The sequence below is a fragment of the Schistocerca gregaria genome, chromosome 5 (genome assembly GCF_023897955.1).
Source record: "Schistocerca gregaria isolate iqSchGreg1 chromosome 5, iqSchGreg1.2, whole genome shotgun sequence".
In the NCBI taxonomy this organism is placed as follows: domain Eukaryota; kingdom Metazoa; phylum Arthropoda; class Insecta; order Orthoptera; family Acrididae; genus Schistocerca; species Schistocerca gregaria.
Window position 1 is genome coordinate 100,904,988 of NC_064924.1, and position 19,211 is coordinate 100,924,198.

Genomic DNA, 19,211 nt, shown 5'->3' on the forward strand with positions numbered 1-19,211 from the left:
TAACAGGATAACACATATCCCACAGACCGCTGTTGCAACCCAAAAAGCTCTACAAAGTGTCGACATTTGCCTAGGCCTGCTCGATCTCCAGATATGTCTCCAATCGAGCACATATGGTACGTCACCAGACCACATCTCCTGCGTAATCCACAAACACAAATCGCCCATGTATTGACCAGCCAAGTCCTACAGGTATGGAACTCCATCCCGCAAACTGATATACGGCACCTGTACAACACAGTGCTTCCACATCTGGAGGCTTGCGTTCAACGTTCAGCCGGTAACTCCTGTTATTAATATACCAACATTTGAAATGGCTTGTCTCGTGCTTACATTAACCTTTGTTCTTGTAGTGTTAATCGTTACAGCGGTTGTTAATGTAGCAGCATTTCACATTTGCAATGGCTTATCTCGTTCTTACATTAACCTGTGATCTTGCATCACTAATAACTTTAATATGTTAGCTAGCAAGTGTATTCCATAAATTTCATTACTCTACATTAATTAATTGTTGGTGTTGTGATTTTTTTTCCGTCAGTGTATCTTCAACATGACATTACAATTTGCGTTCCAAAAGTCAGTTACACCGCTTAACACATATTTTAATTTCTTCATGAGAGCTCGTCGGAGTTTCAGTGCGATGTCAACACGCTAGAAACGCGTGTTTGTAAATTATGGTGATGTCTGTTGTACATAACGTCGAAATGAGGTAACAACCACATGTTGTTTAGTCAGTTAATTACGTGTTTCGTGCATCATTTGTATGATTAATAGTAATGAAGTGAAGGAGTCATTTTACATTCATATGGAAATATGGTTACATGCGGACCTTTTGAAACCATTTACAATTAGTTCCTTTCTGTTTTTTAACAAAAAGGGGAATTGAATTAGTTATTCTACCCACCACCTCTTACACGTGTCTGCCTCCGTAGCTCAATGATCAGCGCAACTGACTGCCTCCCAGAGAACCGGGTTTGCTTCCCGGCACTGCCAGGGGTTGTTCATTGGGGATAGGACGAGACCGGGGTGTTGTCGGTCTCGTGATGCCAGTTGAGTAGTTTTATAAGTTCCAGTTAACGAAAACCGACAACGGCCGATAGAGTTATATGATGACTCTATCCCCCTCCACATCGAATCCAGTGGCACTATTAGTGGAGGATGACATGGCGGTTGGCCGGCACCCACCAAAACCTGTGATGAGAGTTTAAGTTTTTCTTCAGGTATTGTAATTATGTACATCATTCTTCCTTTAGAGCCGTAATGGATTGTTTACAACTAACTTTAAGACGAAATAAACATAATGTGAAGCAGTTGTCAAAATGTCTATCTCTGTAAACAGATGTCCACAACATCATCGTGGTTGAACACCACATACCATTTTTATAAGACACTTTTGAACAATATAATTTTTCGTTCCTGAGCATGATTTGCGCCAGAATATTATCCCATAGGACACTACAGAATGGAAATATGTAAACTGTTTTAAGTTATTAATTTGCGTTGCCCAAGGTTTGCAATTATTCCAAGAGCAAATGTGGGTGAAGCGAGTTTTTTTATGAGTTCAAATCTGCTTCCACCCTAGTTGTAATTGGTCACCAGGTGTTACATTTGACATTGGTTTAGTACTTGTATGCGCAGAACTGAAAAATGTTTTTTTTTTTAATTGAAGTGATAATATTTGCGGAAATCACCCGATAATAGTTGTAAGAACACTGTTTAACATGTCTTCTGCTATGTAAGCTGAATGTGGAGATAGCAGAAAAGAAAGGAAAGGGAAGGAACTGATGGTATCAGCTGCATCGGGGCTTCGTGCGGAATAGGCGGCGACGAGTGGAAATGTTTGCCAGCGCAGGACTCGAACCAGGGATCTCCTGCTTACCAGGCAGTTGCGCAAATCACTGTGCCATCCGAAAAAAAGTGCGTACTGCAAATACACGCACTATCTCGGCTCACTTGCCGCTGCTCCACTCTTCCACCTAGCGCCACCTATCTGCTGTCACCATCCATATACATGCTCGCTAACAGGCACCAAGAGTTCATATAATTTCTTCTGTTGCTGTATGTATGTTTTGACTGAATACAGTACTAGTGACGTCTGCAAAAAGAGAAAACTCTGCTTGTTGTAGGTTAGACGGAAGGCTGTCTACCCAGTGAGGAACGATAGAGATCCCAAGACTGAACTAGTGCTATAGGAACGTAGACAGCCTACAAAGATATTGGCGAAATAAATACGGTACTGAAAAGACAGTCGACGCAGTTACGTTTTCATGATTAAAGACTCAGTAGTCCAGGCATTCAGCACTGCGGAGACATTCTAAGTTGTCTTGCGACACAAAAATTCACACACCACATGGCTTCATTCACCTGATGTGGGTTCTCGGTATCCACGACATTTTTCATTCTAACAAAGGTTCCGACCAAATGGACTGCCGTTATCAACTACAGGTCGCAGCTTCGAGGGTTTTGTTCCACTTTCACAGTATTATAGGAAACTGCTTCCGCCAGACGGCCACGAAAGTCACAGTCAATGACTCCCGCACAAAGGCTGTGCCTCTCCATTAAGGGCTTAAACGGGGCAGCCCATTGTCTGCCAGCCTGTTCGTGCTATACATAGAACAAGCTGAACAATACCTTATCAGGCTTCAGCATCTGCGGTATTCAGTCTCTAGCTCAGGGGTGCGCCGATGATGTTAGCTTAGCATTACGAAGCGATGTCGGCAAAAACAGCCCAGACGAATTATTCAGGCTTTCTCCCACGATAATTACGTGGATCAGAACATCTGAAATTCTGCTATTCTGGCGCTCGAAATATCTCCGCATTGCTTTTCAGTCTCGGCAATCGCACGTTTCTGCCCGCAGACATTTGGGTTCGGTGATCACAGCGCGACCGAATGGCTTCGTAAGCCAGCACTGGTGAAGGTATCTGAAGTTGCCTCCAATTAAAGCTCTCCTTCGAAGACAAACAATGAGATCAATAGACCGTTTACAGGAAGCGTGCTTCATCAACGCTTACATTCCGCCAAAGCTATAATACCATATTGCCTCGGTCGTGCCAGTATTTCGTACAATAGCTCGTCATTTCCTCGCGGCCATATAGTGTTATTCAGGTCAGTACAATATTTCCAACATCTATTTCCGAAGCACTGCCCGACCAACAGGTATTACATGCATTGATCAAAAGTTATAGTGCATTGAGAATGGCTAGTTCCTAGCTGAAATCTAGACCTGCCAACAAAAATTCTAAAGGTCGACTGGTAGCTGAAATCTATTATTACCGTAGAAATATTGGAACGCATGAGGCAATACTGACCCTACGACTTATCTGAGAGCATAGATTACGGAAAGGCAATCCTACGTTTCTGGCATTTGTAAACTTAGAGGAAGCTTTTGAAAATGTTGACTGGAATACTCTCTTTCAAATTCTGAAGGTGGCAGGGGTCAATTATAGGGAGCGAAAAGCTATTTGCATTTTGTACAGAAATCAGATGCCAGTTACAACAGCCGACGGGCAAGAAAGGTAAGCAGTGGTTGGGAAGGGAGCGACGCAGAGTTATTAATCTGTATATTGAGTAAGCAGTAAAGAAAACAAAAGAAAAATTCCGAATAGGAATAAAAATCTATGGAGAAGAAATAAAAACTTTGATGTTGGCCGATGACATTGTAATTCTGTCAGAGACAACAAAGGACCTGGAGGAGGAGCTGAATGGACAGCGTCTTGAAAGGCGGATATAAGATGAACATCAACCAAAGCAAAACAAGGATAATGGAATGCAGTAGAATTAAATCGGGGGATGCTGAGGAATTAGATTAGGAAATGAGACGCTTAAAGTAGTATTGAGTTTTGCTGTTTGGGGAGCAAATGGCCGTAGCAGAGAGGATATAAAATATAGACTGGCAATGGCAAGGAAGTGTGTAGCCATGTATGGAAGTGAAACATGGACGATAAATAGTTTGGACAAGAAGAGAATATAAGCTTTCGAAAAGTGGTGCTAGAGAAGAATGCTGAACATTCGATGAGTAGATCACATAACTAATGAAGAGGTAGGGAACAGAACTGGGGAGAAGAGGAATTTGTGGCAGAACTTGACTAGAAGAAGGGATCGGTTGGTAGGACATGTTCTGAGGTATCAAGGGGTTACCAATTTAGTTCTGGAGGGCAGCGTGGATGGTAAAAATCGTAGGTGGAGATCAAGACATGAATACACTAAGCGAATTGTAAATGGTTGCGAAAACACACTTAACCTCTTAGCCACAAACAATCCAGAGCTGATAGAGAGCATCATGACTGATACAGGGATTAGTGATCACAAGGTCATTGTAGCTAGGCTCAATACCATTTCTTCCAAATCCATCAGAAACAAACGCAAAATAATTTTATTTAAAAAAGCGGATAAAGTGCCACTAGAAGCCTTCCTAAAAGACAATTTCCATTCCTTCCGAACTGACTATGCGAATGTAGACGAGATGTAGCTCAAATTCAAAGATATAGTAGCAACAGCAATTCAGATATTCATACCTCATAAATTGGTAAAAGATGGAACGGATCCCCCGTGGTACACAAAAAAGGTCCGAACGCTGTTGCAGAGGCAACGGAAAAGGCATGCGAAGTTCAGAAAAACGCGAAATCCCGAAGATGGGCTAAAATTTACAGACGCGCGAAATTTGGCACGTACTTCGATGCAAGATGCCTTTAATAGGTTCCACAACGAAACATTGTCTCGAAATTTGGTAGAAAATCCGAAGAAATTCTGGTCGTATGTAAAGTACACAAGCGGCAAGACGCAGTCAATACCTTCGCTGCGCAGTGCCGATGGTACTGTTATCGACGACGGTGCCGCTAAAGCGGAGTTATTGAACGCAGTTTTCCGAAATTCCTTCACCAGGGAAGACGAATGGAATATTCCAGAATTTGAAACACGAACATCTGCTAGCATGAGTTTCTTAGAAGTAGATACCTTAGGGGTTGCGAAGCAACTCAAATCGCTTGATACGGGCAAGTCTTCAGGTCCAGATTGTATACCGATTAGGTTCCTTTCAGATTACGCTGATACTATAGCTCCCTACTTAGCACTCATATACAACCGCTCGCTCACCGATAGATCTGTACCTACAGATTGGAAAATTGCGCAGTTCGCACCAGTGTTCAAGAAGGGTAGTAGGAGTAATCCAGTTAACTACAGACCTATATCATTGACGTCGGTTTGCAGTAGGGTTTTGGAGCATATACTGTATTCAAACATTATGAATCACCTCGAAGGGAACGATCTATTGACACGTAATTCAGAAAACATCGCTCTTGTGCAACGCAGCTAGCTCTTTATTCGCACGAAGTAATGGCCGCTATCGACAGGGGATCTCAAGTTGATTCCGTATTTCTAGATTTCCGGAAAGCTTTTGACACCGTTCCTCATAAGCGACTTCTAATCAAGCTGCGGAGCTATGGGGTATCATCTCAGTTGTGCGACTGGATTCGTGATTTCCTGTCAGGAAGGTCGCAGTTCGTAGTAATAGACGGCAAAACATCGTGTAAAACTGAAGTGATATCAGGTGTTCCCCAGGGAAGCGTCCTGGGACCTCTGCTGTTCCTGATCTATATAAATGACCTGGGTGACAATCTGAGCAGTTCTCTTAGACTGTTCGCAGATGATGCTGTGATTTACCGTCTAGTAAGGTCATCCGAAGACCAGTATCAGTTGCAAAGCGATTTAGAAAAGATTGCTGCATGGTATGTCAGGTGGCAGTTGACGCTAAATAACGAAAAGTGTGAGATGATCCACATGAGTTCCAAAAGAAATCCGTTGGAATTCGATTACTCGATAAATAGTACAATTCTCAAGGCTGTCAATTCAACTAAGTACCTGGGTGTTAAAATTACGAACAACTTCAGTTGGAAGGACCACATAGATAATATTGTCGGGAAGGCGAGCCAAAGGTTGCGTTTCATTGGCAGAACACTTAGAAGATGCAACAAGTCCACTAAAGAGACAGCTTACACTACACTCGTTCGTCCTCTGTTAGAATATTACTGCGCGGTGTGGGATCCTTACCAGATGGGATTGACGGAGGACATCGAAAGGGTGCAAAAAAGGGCAGCTCGTTTTGTATTATCACGTTATAGGGGAGAGAGTGTGGCAGATATGATACACGAGTTGGGATGGAAGTCATTACAGCATAGACGTTTGTCGTCGCGGCGAGACGTTTTTACGAAATTTCAGTCACCAACTTTCTCTTCCGAATGCGAAAATATTTTGTTGAGCCCAACCTACATAGGTAGGAATGATCATCAAAATAAAATAAGAGAAATCAGAGCTCGAACAGAAAGGTTTAGGTGTTCGTTTTTCCCGCTCGTTGTCTGGGAGTGGAATAGTAGAGAGATAGTATGATTGTGGCTCGATGAACCCTCTGCCAAGCACTTAAATGTGAATTGCAGAGTAGTCATGTAGATGTAGATGTAGATTCAGAAGGATGTAGGTTGCGGTAGGTACTGGGAGATAAAGAAGCTTGCACAGGATAGAGTAGCATGGAGAGCTGCATCAAACCAGTCTCTGGACTGAAGACCACAACAACAACAACATACTAATGAGTTAAATTATGCCTTCATATTACAATTTTTTACATCGAGTTGAGCTTCTATGAACTGCGTGGTAACAATAAAATCCCTTTTAGTGTGTAGGTCTTGTTCTTGTTCCAGCTTTGACTTCCTGCTACTATCTTCTTCGTATAATGGTCCTCTCAGTCTTTTGGATTTTGATGCTATTTTAAAACATTGGTAGTTTTTCAGTAATCTTCTAAATTTGTTCCTGCGAGGAATTCCTCTTTCTGAGATACCAATCTGCCTAACATCTTTTTCACGTTCTTCAAACCATCTTGACCTTGTTTTCCTAGATTGGATGAAACTCCATATTCTTTTAGTTAGTCGGTCACCGTCCATCCTCATGAGATGAACATAAAACAACAATCGTCTCTTCTTAATGGGTGCTGTGATAGGTTCTGTCTTACTGTACAAGTCCTCATTTGCTCTCATTCGCCATTCTCTATCAATCCATCTATTACCTAGCATTTTCCTTAATATCCTACGCTCTCGTTTTTCCAGCCGCTCAGCTTGACCTTGTCTATTCAAGATCGATGTTGCGGACACATATAAGCCCTCAGGTTTGCAACTGTATTATAATGTCGGAACTTGGGCCCTACTCATATACTCATAGACTTTTTGCTATAGGTATTCTTTATCTGTTGGTATGCTTGGTCTAACTTCCTCATCCTGGCATTAATTTCTTCTTCTTGTATTCCATTCTCCTGAATGACTTCAACGAGATACCTGAAATTCTTAACTCGCCCAATTTTCCCATACTGGTGATCATCCATTCAGGTCAATCACATATCTTTGTCATCTATTTAGTTTTTTGAACAGAGATTTCCGACAGCCTATTGTTGACTGCTGACTTTTTGTTGTTAGCAAAAATGGCCAGGTCATCCGCAAAGGCCAAGCAGTGAATGCATACCCTTTTGTTCTGAGGACCAAGTCTGAACCGCTCTTCACATTTCTCTTGGGCTAACAACTTTCTCGACTCTCGAATGATCTTTCCCAAGACGCAGTTGAAAAGGAGTGGCGATAGTCCATTTTCTTGTCTTACGCCCATTCTGTTTGTAAGGGTTTCTGATGTCTCACCCATAAATTTTATTTTTGACACTCTGTTAGCGAGAGTTTGTTTGATCAGCTTTCTTGATGTATCACCTACTCCAAACTCTTCCAAAATATTCATTAATGCCTGTCGGTCGATGGAGTCATATCCCTTTTGAAAATCAACGGACATGACCACGTAGTTATTTCCTCCAGTTTTTTTGTACCTGGTGATGTTCTTCAGGTTAGAGATTTGTTCTGGGCAAACTAGTTAAAGATTTGTTCTGGGCAAACTATTGCACATGTCTTGTTTAAAAACATTCGGATTTTTCAGACTAAAACCTATAATAACTAGAAAGTTTATGGATTACCAATTGACATCAGATAAGAAAGATGTTGTCGTGCTGAATACTAGCACTTGCAAACAAAGCACAGTTACTGATGCTGTAGTAGTCAATTTACTGTAATGCCTGCCTAGTGTTATTATACAGTCAAAATTTATCTTATTTTATTTCCACAACATGTTTCAGATATTTATACCTCCACCATCAGGTGGATGAGTTAATACCTATGTTTCTCGTGTTCACGAATTTGGCATATCTTGTGGCACTGCCCCAGAGATAATATGTTCCCGTTTTTGCATGTTAAATAAGTTAAAACGTCACATGCACTTTGCAAAGACAAAGTGTATATAATGTTTTATGTGATGTAACATGACAAGGAAGGTGTGGTATCACTTACCGAGACCACCTTACCTGCGTCTCGAAGTTGGCAACAGAACTGCAGATTTCCATCAGGCACCGACAGCGGCCGTGTAGGATATGGTGGACCCAATGGAGCACGCCCGCTGAGCTACGCTACAGCGGCTCCGTAGCACGAGTGCCCTCTGCCATCGCAGTATAGGACGGCCAGCGGCAGCCACATGGTCCACTCGCATTTGGAGCCTCTTCAATGCGTGACCCTCGTCGCTACTCCGAATCCATCATTCAGAGATCCTCAATCTAATGGAGTCTGAGAGCTGGATTTCGTTTCTGGCTGCATTATTTACAACGAGTCTTCTTGGAGAAATACAAGTCAGTTAAATCTTCAGTTTAGTGTGTTAACTTGTTCGCTAATCATTTTTGCTCCTTTCCAGCTTTCCTGCGAGGAAATGGCGACAACACTTTGTGGCCCATCCTCCCTTACTATTGTCTACGAACTCATACACAGCAGAAGGAGCCTGTGACCAGTGGACTGTGCCACAGGTTACACTAAGTTCATAAACACACCCCTTGCATGTATGAGTTGAAGTACATCCATTTGATGATGGAGGTATAAACCTCTGAAACGCACAGTTCAAATAAAAGAAGATAAATTGTGGCTGGTAACAGTGCACTTGTTGTAGTGATTGATGTCAGTACTGTCACAGTAAGGCCTAAGCTAAAATGTTCGCACCTGAAGTCTTGGGGAGGGACTGTGACAAGGCTCGGTCGTCGATTGCTGAAATCTATGCTGTGCATAAACCTCTGAAACGCACAGTTCAAATAAAAGAAGATAAATTGTGGCTGGTAACAGTGCACTTGTTGTAGTGATTGATGTCAGTACTGTCACAGTAAGGCCTAAGCTAAAATGTTCGCACCTGAAGTCTTGGGGAGGGACTGTGGCAAGGCTCGGTCGTCGATTGCTGAAATCTATGCTGTGCAGCTGTCTCCGTGCGCTTTTGGTAGGAATGGTTTCCTGACGTCCCACTTTGAAACCGGCGGCAATGTGACCCGCAGAACACCGTGGAAGGTCCTGTACGGCTCAGCGGAGGCGACGGACGTGGCGATTACATCTGTTGACATTTTTAAAAATATCGGGAATACGATATAGCGATATTAAAAAAAAAATCATTACCGGATCTCGATATATCGAAACGACGTATAGATATGTCAATATATCGACTGGAAAGGTATCGACGTACTACCCTATAGAAATGTCGGTTGCACATTGTAAATGTACTGTCGATTTTAGAGCTGCATATTTAAGTATTGATTTATTACTAAATATTCTGCACATCAAGCTAGCCTTCTGCCTATCCCTCTTAGAGCTGGAAAACGATTTCAAAGGAAAACGATTCAAGTTCAAGCTTGGCGAGAACCACTTTGCAAGCAGAAATAACTGCTTGTGAGTAGCACAATAAAAGGTATTCAGTGGGTCCGTCGATCCGTTTCGTCACAAAGGGGGTTAGCGGGGTTTGTCCTATATATATATATATATATATATATATATATATATATATATATATATATATCGACCTAGCAGTTGTAGTGTCAAAATTGCGTGGTGAAGCTAAACGTTGCAATTTCTGTTGCAATATCTCTGCCCCCTGCAAAGATCAATCTAGTCATTTAGACTTTTCTTCATTGTTTTCAGCAACTGTTTTTGGAGAATGGCGATGTGAGGAAATAGCACACTAGCTGCGTTAATTTTTTTTTAACACAAGTGGTGTCCTATTTCTCCACATCGGAAATCTCCTTATTCCAATGAAACCGCCCCCCCCCCCCCCCCCCCCCCAGTGCAGACGTACTACTTTTGTGCGACTTACATATACTTGCTTCACACAGTCAAAGAGAAAAATTGGACGTGATGAAAGCTCAAAAAGTAGTTAGACTACTTCACACTGCGCAAGTAGAATTATGTTCTACTACAATTTCAAAAGAACAATTTTAAATCTTTACCGAAAATTGCGAAAAACATATAATATGAAATAAATAATACATCACCAAATATAGCAGTTTAGATATCGATCTATCGGGGAGAGCAATGTCTATGATTTACATCGTTAAATGATGAAATGGTGTCGATCTATGTCTGTTAAGATAATCGCCATTTTAAATCGACGTATTCTGGGAAATGTATCGATATATCGGTACCTTATCAACAGCCTTAGTGACGAAACACTTGTGGGCGTCTTATGCGACGATTTACGCGTGTGGAATCAGCGTCTCTGCGAAACTGCATTGACCCACACACCTCGCACCGGTTATCGACTCATGATCAGAATGTGTGAAATCGCAATGTCCAGTCATGCTCACTACACACCTTCCTGTGACAGACTCCTCAGGTGTCGTATTTACAATGTGCCGTGTACGACGTTCGAACCTGCGGCGTACGGTGCATCTTCTAACGGCATGGTTCTTCTCGGTCCCCAATTTAGATAAGACATGGATAATGCTCCCCACGAGGCATATTTCTCTATTCCTGGTGCAACATCCACTGTAGCTGTCGGCCTTATACTGACCGTTGATTTCAGGCAACGTTTTTTACCCATTTTCTTGTGCGCCGTTTGGTACGTCGTCGTGACATTCACTGTTCCCTCAAGAGAGAAACTGCATCGCTTACGCATTATTCAGACACCGGACCGCGACACTTTCTCACGTCCTGGGTTCAGTGGCACACATTTTCGTGTGCGGCAATCGGGTGATTGAAACTGGTTTCGGAAGAAAGTGGCTTTCTTCACACGAACAACTACGGAGAATACAGACTTCACCTTTATCCAATATCAGATTGAAGCTATTTAACACCAGCCAAGTGGTGTTCATATGTGTGATCGGGTATTTTGTTTTCTACGCATTGCCTATAAACTGCAGATTTACCTGACTTCCTGTACCATTTGTCAAATTAGCATTGGAATTTGTCTCAACGATTGAAGAGGAAGTGTCGATGTACTTTCCGAAACTTGCATCGTCTTGTTTTACTGATTTTCTTTTCATTTTACTAGCATCATGGTTACGATACTTCGGTTTTAAAGCCATTCACTATTTTCATGTATTAACTTGCGAATCCATGACATTATGGCCCCGGTTTTAATGTACTTAAAACATTCCTCTTTATATGAAATGTGACCCATAAGCGAAAAACAACGGAAGTCTTATAGATTTTTAGTTCACAAGCTGTAGTGACCAGAACTTTCTCGTAGCGCAATGGAATAATGAAAGGAGGACTTAGCACACGCTAAACCAAAATAATTTGAAACGATAACATTGTTTTCAAATTTCATGTAGTGGCTCGTTGTAAGACTATGACATTTATACCTTATAGGTATAATTCGTGCAAGGCACATGTATACGCACTCTGTATCTTACAACACTTAATTTATGGTAATGAACTCTCGATGTCTTCGTCATCGGAAACGCGTACGTAGAGGTTGCACTGCGACATACTCTTGCGTTGTCAGCTGAAAATTGCACTGCAAAACAAAATACTCCTTACGCTGAAGATACAACATTCATTTTATTCGTGAAATAAAATAATACTGAATCCAAATTTCCTATGAATGTAGTTCAGAAGGCAGCACATATGAAGATTGAAACAAAGCCCAGAGGAGTGGGAAATAATTGTGTAAGAATCAGAAGTTATGTGAAAGCAAAATAGGTATATTATGCATAAAAAGAATACAAATCTTCATATTTTGTATGCAGGTGCCCTTCAACGAGCCACATGATTTTGCATCGCCAGACATTAACAAAAGAATCAAAATACAATTCTCTACTCATACTAACGCCCATAATATTAATTAATGAGTGGAGAAGCTGTGGCGTAAACTACGTGTAGAGTGTGTTGAGTGAATCGAAAATTATCTGGGAGTACGCACTAAGAGTGATTTAAAATGGAATGATCATATAAGTTGGTAAAGCAGATGCCAGACTGAGATTCATTGGAAGAATCCTAAGGAAATGCAATCCGAAAACAAAGGAAGTATGTTGCAGTACGCTTGTTCGCCCACTGCTTGAATACTGCTCACCAGTCTGGGATCCGTACCAGATAGGGTTAATAGAAGAGATAGAGAAGATCCAACGGAGAGCAGCGCGCTTCGTTACGGGATCATTTAGTAATCGCGAAAGCGTTACGGAGATGATAGATAAACTCCAGTGGAAGACTCTGCAGGAGAGACGCTCAGTAGCTTGGTACGGGCTTTTGTTGAAGTTTCGAGAACATAGCTTCACCGAGGAGTCAAGCAGTATATTGCTCCCTCCTACGTATATCTCGCGAAGAGACCATGAGGATAGGTATCAGAGAGATTAGAGCCCACACAAAGGCATACCGACAATCCTTCTTTCCACGAACAATACGAGGCTGGAATAGAAGGGAGAACCGATAGAGGTACTCAAGGTACCCTGCGCCACACACCGTCAGGTGGCTTGCGGAGTATGGATGTAGATGTAGATGTAGAAATGGATAACGATCTCATGTGTTCCTATCACATCGTGAAATCGAAAGAATAACATTGCTCACATTAAGTGCAAGTCAGAAGTATCTGGCGTGAATAAATATGACGACAACGTTACGGATAATTATGCAAAAGTAGCGCAAGCTGGCAACCACCTCGCCAAAATCCTGGGCGATGTCACTTTGACGTACCCATGTCAGTACCACAAAACATATGTCCGCACTAAATATTTTGGCACATCCAGACAGCAGGACCGCAGAGTGTGTTCACGGCCGCAGTCGGAAAAGAGAAGCGCTTCTTTTGGCTCTCCAGCTCGCGTGCGCTTGCGAACTGGTCTCCACGTCAAGCTTGCTTGGGCCAAACCTGATGTTACTTTCGTTTCTGGTGAGCATTTATCGTGCACTATAACATACTGTGTTTAGTTAGTGAAATCATATGTCAGTGAAGAGACACCGTATGATTATGTACTTGTTGGAAGCCAGCGACGTGGCACAGTACCGAACACATTTCGGGAATCTAGGAAGACGAAATCAGACCGTTCACTTATGTGTATTGTTTGCAAGATATGGCGTCTGAATAAATACCGTTGTTGGTCGTATATTTTCGGGAGCGTGAATTTTTATGCGTGACTCTGCACTGCAGTTGATACTTGTATAGTTCACTGTAAGCGGTACAGATTATGGTGCACGGGAACGAATGCGTAGTTCACTTTCGTTACCGTGCTGCATCGTTACAGCACAGAAGCACTGTAACGAATATGTATGAAAAGGCCGTGCGAGGAATCGTGGTTGGTGGGGAAAGGGGGTGGGGTGGGGGAAGGGCGCATGGTACTATGGTTCTCGGTTCCTATTTGAGCTGGAAACATGGCATAAAATCTGTCGTACAGTGCTATATTACTGTACATTAAGCTACGTCTGAACTACGAACCGGAGCTGGAGCACAGGTAAATTGTGCGAATAGATTAATTCCTTTCGAAAAAAATTTAGTTGAGTTGAAATTAATACTCACTTAATGGCAACATTTATAGGCACACCCTTCTGGAAAGAGTCACTCTCGATCGGGTTTCACATGCAAAAACAGTCACCATCAAATAACTCCGAACTGGAATGAGTCTGAAGGTTCAAATTTGGTCCGCCGGTGTATCGGATCTCGGTATAAGATATTTTTTAAGCGTCTGAAAAAATATTGCTTCCTTTAGATTTTCTGGGAGGTTTTTGAATCGCGTCACTTCTCTGCTTTAAACTTGTACGTTTCAGTTCAACGAGTTAAATTTAACAAGTAAAAATCCTTCTTACGGGAACTGAGTGAGCGGAAACAGTTTAAAGTGTATCAAGTAAATAAAAATTCATTCTGACCGTAAAATTGAAAACTCTCAAAAATCTAGCACCATTCGAATTTCGTATGCAAGGAAACACATCCTTTGTGAGTTTTTTACACTCGTCGATACTATGTTTCAAACTTGTGCGAACTAGTTCAAATTTTGTAAGAGGATAAACAAATACATGTTAATGAGCGTCCTATTATTTTGCGAACGCTTTATCTGTTGCCAAGATATAAGCAACATGGTTATACAGATAAAAAAACCTATATCGAATCAGTCGTCACCCAAGTCAACAAAACTCTGCATCGGTTGCCAAACTAATGTAAAAATTATGATAGGGTAAAAGTTGGGAACCAGAATGAAAAATGCTCCTATCATACTACAAAAAAGACTAATATCCTGGGAAGAATTATGGAAGTAAAAGAAGAGAACTAGTTTTTCAACTTATCTGGCAGTTTCGAAGACTTAAAAACATATTGACATATTCTAATTTTTTTACAACTTAAGCCAACTTCCCCAGCGCACTGAGCTCTCTCAGTTGTAATGTGTAGGCACACCTGCATCTTGAAGTTTATAGGCTGAAGTCCTTGATCCTGTGCCTCAAAATCCAGATGAGTTGTCACCCGCAGTAAATAACATATGTTATCATCTGGCTGAAGACCATAGATTTAACAGCAAAATTTTTTTTTCGTGGGTATAAGATTTCTGGACGTGGTGTAGTTGCAGGGGGGATGACTTTATGTATAACGTTACTTTGCTTGACACGATGTACTAGCATATTACATGACGTGGGCACTAACACTAACAAGTAAAACAGCGCTAATATGTCAGGGTGTTTTGATGTAAATGTCTTTGAACATGTCAGATAAGTTCCCTTTTTCCTTCTTTTACATTGCTAGCTCTTTGCAGGATATATTCACCTCTTTTCTGCTATAATAAGAGCATCTTTCATTCTGGATGATGATGGATGAAACCGACAAGTTAAGATCCATAGCTCTCGAAGCCTGATGTGTCAGAGCATTCTTTTGTTCATGGTCTGTGCTGAAAATCACACGCAACTAGCAACTGAATCACCACGCTTGCGCCGTAATCACCATGCCTGCGGCGTAACGTCGGTCGTTGACATGCAGGTTGATTGTCGATGGGGCGCCGGGAGTGCGGGCACAATGGCATGCGAAGCACGCTCTGTCGCAGGTGGTGGTTAGGAAACAGAGGCAGCGCATAGTGTCGGGACAGCTCCCGCTGCAGGCACTGCAATGCACAGCCACGCTGCCTCACATTTGTACGAGCTCTCCCTTCACCTGTTTGGTCGCTAACATTCTTTGAACTGACGCATTCCATATTGACACACGTGATCTCGAACACCGTTCACATCTACATCTACATCCAAACTCCGCAAGCCACCTGACGGTGTGTGGCGGAGGGTACCCTGAGTACCTCTATCGGTTCTCCCTTCTATTCCAGTCTCATATTGTTCGTGGAAAGAAGGATTGTCGGTATGCTTCTGTGTGGGCTCTAATCTCTCTGATTTTATCCTCATGGTCTCTTCGCGAGATATACGTAGGAGGGAGCAATATACTGCTTGACTTTTCGGTGAAGGTATGTTCTCGAAACCTTAACAAAAGCCCGTACCGAGCTACTGAGCGTCTCTCCTGCAGAGTCTTCCACTGGAGTTTATCTATCATCTCCGTAACGCTTTCGCAATTACTAAATGATCCTGTAACGAAGGTGCTGCTCTCCGCTGGATCTTCTCTATCTCTTCTATGAACCCTATCTGGTACGGATCCCACACTGCTGAGAAGTATTCAAGCAGTGGGCGAACAAGCGTACTGTAACCTACTTCCTTTGTTTTCGGATTGCATTTCCTTAGGATTCTTCCAATAAATCTCAGTCTGGCATCTGCTTTACCGACGATCAGGTTTATTTGATCATTCCATTTTAAATAACTTCTAATGCGTACTCCCAGATAATTTATGGAATTAACTGCTTCCAGTTGCTGACCTGCTATTTTGTAGCTAAATGATAGGGGATCTATCTTTCTATGTATTCGCAGCACATTACATTTGTCTACATTGAGATTCAGTTTCCATTCCTTGCACCATGCGTCGATTCGCTGCAGATCCTCCTGCATTTCAGTACAATTTTCCATTGTTGCAACCTCTCGATAGACCACAGCATCATCTGCAAAAAGCCTCAGTGAACTTCCGATGTCATCCACCAGGTCATTTATGTATATTGTGAATAGCAACGGTCCTATGACACTTCCCTGCGGCACACCTGAAATCACTCTTACTTCGGAAGACTTCTCTCCACTGAGAATGACATGCTGCGTTCTGTTGTCTAGGAACTCCTCAATCCAATCACACAATTTGTCTGATAGTCCGTATGCTCTTACTTTGTTCATTAAACGACTATGGGGAACTGTGTGAAATGCCTTGCGGAAGTCAAGAAACACAGCATCTACCTGTGAACCCGTGTCTATGGCCCTCTGAGTCTCGTGGACGAATAGCGCGAGCTGGGTTTCACACGACCGTCTATTTCGAAACCCATGCTGATTCCTACAGAGTAGATTTCTAGTCTACAGAAAAAACATTATACTCGAACATAATACGTGTTCCAAAATTCTACAACTGAACGACGTTAGAAATATAGGTCTATAGTTCCGCACATCTGTTCGACGTCCCTTCTTGAAAACGGGGATGACCTGTGCCCTTTTCCAATCCTTTGGAACGCTTCGCTCTTCTAGAGACCTACGGTACACCGCTGCAAGAAGGGGGGCAAGTTTCTTCGCGTACTCTGTGTAAAATCGAACTGGTATCCCATCAGGACCAGCGGCCTTCCCTCTTTTGAGCGATTTTAATTGTTTCTGTATCCCTCTGTCGTCTATTTCGATATCTACCATTTTGTCAACTGTGCGACAATCTAGAGAAGGAACTACAGTGCAGTCTTCCTCTGTGAAACAGCTTTGGAAGAAGACATTTAGTATTTCGGCCTTTAGTCTGTCATCCTCTGTTTCAGTAGCATTTTCGTCGCAGAGTGTCTGGACATTTTGTTTTGATCCACCTACCGCTTTGACATAGGACCAAAATTTCTTAGGATTTTCTGCCGAGTCAGTACATAGAGCTTTACTTTCGAATTCATTGAACGCCTCTCGCATAGCCCTCCTCACACTACATTTCGCTTCTCGTAATTTTTGTTTATCTGCTAGGCTTTGTCTATGTTTATGTTTGCTGTGAAGTTCCCTTTGCTTCCGCAGCAGTTTTCCAACTCGGTTGTTGTACCACGGTGGCTCTTTTCCATCTCTTACGATCTTGCTTGGCACATACTCACCTAACGCATATTGTACGATGGTTTTGAACTTTGTCCACTGATCCTCAACACTATCTGTACTTTAGACGAAACTTTTGTGTTGAGCCATCAAGTACTCTGAAATCTGTTTTTTGTCACTTTTGCTAAACAGAAATATCTTCCTACCTTTTATAATATTTCTATTTACGGCTGAAATAACCGATGCAGTAACCGCTTTATTATCGCTGATTCCCTGTTCTGCATTAACTGATTCAAATAGTTCGGGTCTGTTTGTCACCAGAAGGTCTAATATGTTATCGCCACGAGTCGGTTCCCTGTTTAACCGCTCAAGGTAGTTTTCAGATAAAGTACTTAAAAATATTTCACTGGATTCTTTGTCCCTGCCACCCATTATGAACGTTTGAGTCTCCCCGTCTATATCAGGCAAATTAAAATCACCACCCAGAACTATAACATGGTTGGTCCCCTAAGTACTGTCACCCACTCTGTGTTGATGATAGAGCCAAGCGGTGCTTCTAAAACATCCAACGTGTCGCCATGAGGGTAATGAATATTCGAGAATCCTAGCGCCTCACGAACGAAACCAGTCTAATAACTCAAATAACACACTACCTGTCGTAGTATTATCTGGACATTAATCCCATCCGTCGCTGTGTCCCCTGCAGTATCAGGATCTTCATCACTTTTTTTTTTTACAGGTGTTAAATGTACAACAACAATTACGACATAATACTGAATTTTGACTCGAGAAGTGAGGACGCGGTGAAAGGAAGGATTACTCCGCCGCTGCTTGGGTAAACAATTACAAATTTGTAAATGAAAAACACAAAATACGGATGTTATAGGGTATTGTAGGACGTCTGGATTTTCAAGTTTCAATAATAAACACGAAAGTACTAGCTCTCTCAGAAATGTTACATTGGGTCGAGCAATAAAACTGTGAAATTTACCACTCTTTAAGAACTGTTCGAATTTGATGGATATCTGTTGATGTGATGTACATGTGCAGAAAAACAAATGATCACAGTTTCAGAAAAATTGGCTGATTTATTCAGGAGAAAGAGACTCACAAACTGAGAAAATCAGTAACGCGTTGGTCCATTTCTGACCCTTATGCAAGCATTTATTCGACTTGGCTTTGATTGGCAGACTTCTCGGGTGCCCTCCTCAGGGACATTATGCCAAATTCTGTCCAGTTGGAGCATTAGATCGCCAAATATGGAATTAGTGGAGGACCATGACCATAATGCTCCAAACGTTCTCAATTGGGAGCGAGATATGTCGTACGCTGGCGGGCATTATCTTGCTGAAAGGTAAGCCCAGGATGCCAGTAGTGGTGCAGTACGGGTACTGGGACAGATAATATATTCAAAATGACGTTTTCGTTTTCCCCATGCCCCTTTGACGTCACAGCCCCCTCCAACCTCTGGAAATGGCGGGAGATTTTGGTGGGAAATAGAACAATTGGGCTACCGCCACTAACCTAACGTCCCCTCCTCACCACCCACTCCTATTACATCACCCTTGGAAATGGGAAACGGCCAGTCTCTGTCCACCTGCTCGAGAGGAAGGTTAGATTAGCGTACTTTCTTTATTTTTGGTGGGAAACAGTAATTCAGTGCCGGAGGGGAAGGCAGGAGATTTAATCATTAATTTCTTTATTTATAGCTACACCCAGTAACGTAATGCAGAGACGTGCATGTTGGCCTTAACAAGCAGGGACCAAGTGAGCAAGATTGCATTATATCCACCTGAGGGTTCTATTGACC